The sequence below is a fragment of the Orcinus orca genome, chromosome X, assembly GCF_937001465.1.
Source record: "Orcinus orca chromosome X, mOrcOrc1.1, whole genome shotgun sequence".
NCBI lineage: Eukaryota > Metazoa > Chordata > Mammalia > Artiodactyla > Delphinidae > Orcinus > Orcinus orca.
Window position 1 is genome coordinate 110,413,798 of NC_064580.1, and position 5,537 is coordinate 110,419,334.

At 39.6% G+C, this 5,537-nt stretch overlaps 1 non-coding gene across 1 annotated transcript; it reads left to right on the top strand.

The window, feature by feature from the left end:
- The first annotated feature begins 5,107 nt into the window (after positions 1-5,107).
- On the top strand, positions 5,108-5,210 carry LOC117196882 (U6 spliceosomal RNA). Its single transcript, XR_004477294.1, has one exon. It is a non-coding gene; the product is annotated as a U6 spliceosomal RNA (small nuclear RNA).
- The last annotated feature ends 327 nt before the right edge of the window (positions 5,211-5,537 follow it).

Genomic DNA, 5,537 nt, shown 5'->3' on the forward strand with positions numbered 1-5,537 from the left:
TGTGATTCTGTCTGTATAGCTTTGCCTTTACCATTTGTCCTACGGTTCTGTCTTTTTTTTTTTCTTAGTATAATTTTCAGCACTTATTATCATTTGTGCATTTGTTTTTTGGTTTGGTGTTCTTCTTTTTTAATTACATAAAAAATTTTTAAAATAATTTTTGTTTTAATAACTGCTTTATTTTAAATTATTTTATCTCTTTCTCTCTTTCTTTCTCCCTTTCATTCTGAGCCATGTGAATGACAGGCTCTTGGTGTTCCAGTGAGGCATCAGGGCTGTGCCTCTTAGGTGGGAGAGCCGAGTTCAGTACACTGGTCCACCAGAGACCTCCCAGCTCCACGTAATATCAAACTGCGAAAATCTCCCAGAGATCACCATCTTAACACTAAGACCCAGCTCCACTCAACGAGCAGCAAGCTACAGTGATGGACACCCTATGCCAAACAACTAGCAAGACAGGAACACAACCCCACCCATTAGCAGAGGGGCTGCCTAAAATCATAGTAGGTCCACAGACACCCCAAAACACACCAGCAGACGTGGACCTGCCCACCAAAAAGACAAGATCCAGCCTCATCCACCACAACACAGGCACTAGTCCCCTCCACCAGGGATCCTACAGAACCCACTGAACGAACCTTAGCCACTGGGAGCAGACAGGAAAAACAACGGGAATTGCGAACATGCAGGCTGCGAAAAGGAGACCCCAAACACAGTAAGTTAAGCAAAATGAGAAGACAGAGAAACACACAGCAGATGAAGGAGAAAGGTAAACACCCACCAGACCTAACAAATGAAGAGGAAATAGGCAGTCTACCTGAAAAAGAATTCAGAATAATGATAGTAAAGATGATCCAAAATCTTGGAAATAGAATGGAGAAAATATAATAAATGTTTAACAAGGACCTAGAAGAACTAAAGAGCAAAAAAACAATCATGAACAACACAATAAATGAACTTAAAAATTCTCTACAAAGGATCAATAGTAGAATAACAGATGCAGAAGAACGGATAAGTGACCTGGAAGATAAAATAGTGGAAATAACTACTGCAGAGGAGAACAAAGAAAAAATAATGAAAATAATGGAGGAGAGTCTCAGAGACCTCTGGGACAATATTAAATGCACCAACATTCTAATTATAGGGGTCCCAGAAGAAGAGAAAAAGAAAAGGACAGAGAAAATATTTGAAGAGATTATAGTTGAAAACTACCCTAATATGGGAAAGGAAATTGTTAATCAAGTCCAGGAAGTGCGGAGAGTCCCATACAGGATAAATCCAAGGATAAACACGCCAAGACACATATTAATCAAACTATCAAAAATTAAATACACAGAAAAAATATTAAAAGCAGCAAAGGAAAAACAACAAATAACATACCAGGGAATCCCCATGAGGTTAACAACTGATCTTTCAGCAGAAACTCTGCAAGCCAGAAGGGAGTGGCAGGACATATTTAAAGTGATGAAAGGGAAAAGCCTACAGCCAAAATTACTCTACCCAGCAAGGATCTCATTCAGATTTGACAGAGAAATTAAAACCTTTACAGACAAGCAAAAGCTAAGAGAATTCAGCACAGCCGAACCAGCTTTACAACAAATGCTAAAGGAACCTCTCTAGGCAGGAAACACAAGAGAAGGAAAAGACCTACAATAACAAATGCAAAACAACTAAGAAAATGGTGATAGGAACGTACATATCGATAATTACCTTAAATGTAAATGGATTAAATGTTCCAACCAAAAGACATACACTGGCTGAATGGATACAAAGACAAGACCCATATATATGCTGTCTACAAAAGATCCACTTCAGACCTAGGGACACATACAGACTGAAAGTGAGGGGATGGAAAAAGATATTCCATGCAAATGGAAATCAAAAGAAAGATGGAGTAGGGATTCTCATATCAAACAAAATAGACTTTCAAATAAAGACTATTACAAGAGACAAAGAAGGACACTACATAATGATCATGGGATCAATCCAAGAAGAAGATATAACAACTGTAAATATTTATGCACCCAACAGAGGAGCACCTCAACACATAAGGCAAATACCAACAGCCATAAAAGGGGAAATAGAGAGTAACACAATCATAGTAGGGGACTTTAACACCCCACTTTCACCAATGGACAGATTATCCAAAAATGAAAATAAAGGAAACACAAGCTTTAAATGATACATTAAGTTACACATACCCCACATTCCAGCACCCAGCCCCCCTCCACACCAGAAGACACCCTTCTCAGGCTGGGGCATGCAGGGTTGGGGCATGGACTGTCTGTATAGGTCTCACTCTGTCCTGCCACAGACCAGTTGCTGCACTCTCCTCTGAGTCCCTGAAACTCCGTCTCTGTCCCAGATGATCTCCCTGCCAGTGACTTGGCTTCCCTGAGTGTGGGAACCTCTCCTTCAGATCCCTCCACAGGGATGCATGTCCCATCCTGTTTCCTCTTTTCCTTTCTTTCATCCTACCCTGTTGCATGGGGATTTTTCTTGTCCTTTTAGGTGTTCGAGGTCCTCTGCTAGTGTTCAGCAGGTGTTCTGTGAGAACTGTTCAATTTTTAGATGTAGTCCTATGTACTTGTGTGGAGAGGCCAACTCCAAGTCTTTCTATTCTGCCATCTTGACCCCCCCCCCAAAAAATAATCTACTCTTAAAAATTTATGAAGTAGAACTAGTTGCAAATAATAACTCTGATTGTTGAAGAAATGTTCTCCCAGAGGATAGGCCTAAGGAAAAACATATTTATTCAATTGTGCTAAAAGTATTTATTAAACACTGTATATTATACACAGTGACAGACAAAAGACAAACGGAAAAGAATACATGCCACAGAGGAGGCCACTATTCAAGAGTGAAACAACTTCCCGTGGGAGTGATCAAGATGGCAGAGTAGTAGGACAGGGAGCTCCCCTACTCCCACAAATACATCAGACATACATCTACACGTGGAATGATTCTCACAGAATATCTATTGAATGCTGGCAGACGATCTCAGACTTCTGAAAGGGCAAGAAAATCTCCACATAACCGGGTAGGAAAAAAGAAGAAAAAAAAAAAAAGAAAGAAAGGAACTGGGCCAGGACCTGCACTCCTGAGAGGAAACTGTGAAAGAAGAAACGTTTCTGCACCCTGGGAATCTCCCTCACCAGTAGGGAGATCAGTCGGATCGGAGGGGAAGCTTCAGAGCCTCAGAGGAGAGTGCAGCAACTGGATTGTGGCAGGCACAATGAAGACAGACCTGCACAGATGGTCGGTACTGCCACCCTATGTTCCCCAGCATGAGATGCATGTCCACCAGTGTGGGTAGGGGGGCTGGATGTTGAAGCTTGGGCTTCAGCAGTAAGATGCAGGGAGAGTACTGGGGCTGGCTGTCTGGTGTGGCCACAACCGAAGGTGTACACAGAGGAAGCCTGGGCCTGCCACAGCAGCAAGATGCCACTGTTGGGGGGAGGTGTGTGAGGGCAGGGGTGGGAGCCACCATAGCAGCCTCTTTCCCTACATGTGCCCTCTCAGGCAGCAGGACGCCACCTACATGAGCTCTGGGAGAGGGTGTCAACCACCACCATCACAGGCTCTGGGGGCGTGTGTGAGCCTCTGCTGCTGCTGAGAGCTCTGGGAGTAGGCACCAGCCACTGCATTGGCACACCTTCTATCAGGGAGATGATAATGGCTAGCACATGCTGAGGAAACAGGCAGCAGGCATCCATACTAATAACAGGCTTTACAGCAAAAATATTCAGCCACACAGCCTACACAGGGATACTCCCACATATAAATAGCCGTCCAAGACCACAGTTAAGAGAAATATAAGTAAAATGAAGAAGCAGAGGAACCACTCCCCGTTAAAAGACCAAGAGAATTCCCGTGAAAGAACAAACAATGAAACAGACCTCTTCTTCAGTCTAACAGACAATAAAAACGCTGAAGGAATTTAAAAAAAAAGCCATCAGCAAAAATGCAGATTACTATAAAAAGGAACTAGAATCTATAAAGAGAAGCCAAGAAAAATTAGAAAACTCATTTGCTGAGATGAAAGCTGAGCTAAAGGCAATGAATAGCAGAATGAATAATGCAGAAGAATTAATAACTGATCTGGAAGATATCAATAGAAGAGCAGATAGAAAGCCAAATGAATAAAAAAATGAAAGCAATATAAAAGAGACCTATGTGATAATATAAAGTGTGCAAATCTACGCATAATAGGGATTCCAGAAGGAGAGAATCAAAAATGTATTTGAAGAAATTATGACTGAAAACTTTTCAAACCTAAAGAAGGAAACAGATATTCAGGTACAAGAAGCATAGACAGTGTCAAAAATGATGAACCCAAACAGACCTACACCAAAACCTTTTATAATTAAAATGGTAAAAGTTAAAGATAAAAAGGGGATTTAAAGGCAGCAAGAGAAAAACAAATAGTTAATTACAAGGGAACCCCCATAAGGCTATAAGCTGATTTCTCTATAGAAACGTTGCAGGCAAGAAGGGAGTGGCAAGATACATTCAAAGTTCTAAAAGGGAAAAATCTGCAACCTAGGATACTCTAACCAGCAAGATATCAGTTAGAATAGATGGAGGGAAAGAATTTCTCAGACAAGCAAAACTGGAAAGAATACAGCAATACTAAACCTGTCCTAAATGAAATACTAACAGGTCTTCTCTAAATAGAAAAGAAGCAAGAATTTATAGGAAGGAGAAAATCACAATTGGAAAGTAAATCACTTAAATAAGCCAGATTAAAAGAAAAAGTCAAAATATTTTTGTGAAAACGATGATAACCACATGAACAGCAAAAGAATAAAAATGAAGATGTAGAAGAGGAGGATATCAAAATCATAAAACTGTGGGAGAGGAGAGTAAGAAAATGTAGATTCCTGTTTTTTTTCTTTTTTGGAATGTGATATGACTATCAGTCTAAAGCAAGTAGATATGGGAAGGGGATAACATACTTGAAAAACAGGGTAAGCACAAATCAAAAAACATATAATACATTAAAAAAACAAAAGTAAGAGAACACAAGCATAAAATAAAAACAAACAAACCACAGAAAAGAAAAACAAAAAGAAAAAGAGAGGAACAAACAAACACAGAATCATGCTTGCTTTGGCAGCACATATACTAAAATTGGAATGATACAGAGAAGATTAGCATGGCTCTTGCACAAGGATGACATGCAAATTCGTGAAGGATTCCACATTTTTAATCAAAGAGGAAATCAAAAAATGCCTAGAAACAAATGACAACAAAAACATGATGATGCAAAACCTATGGGATGTAGCAAAAGCAGTTCCAAGAGGGAAGTTTACAGCAATACAATCCTACCTCAAGAAACAAGAAAAATCTCAAATAAAAAACCTAACCTTACACCTAAAGTAACTAGAGAAAGAACAAACAAAAAACAGTTAGTAGAAGGAAAGAAATCATAAAGATAAGAGCAGAAATAAATGAAATAGAAATGAAGAAAACAATAGCAAAGATCAATGAAACTAAAATCTGGTTCTTTGAGAAGATAAAATGGATAAACTTTT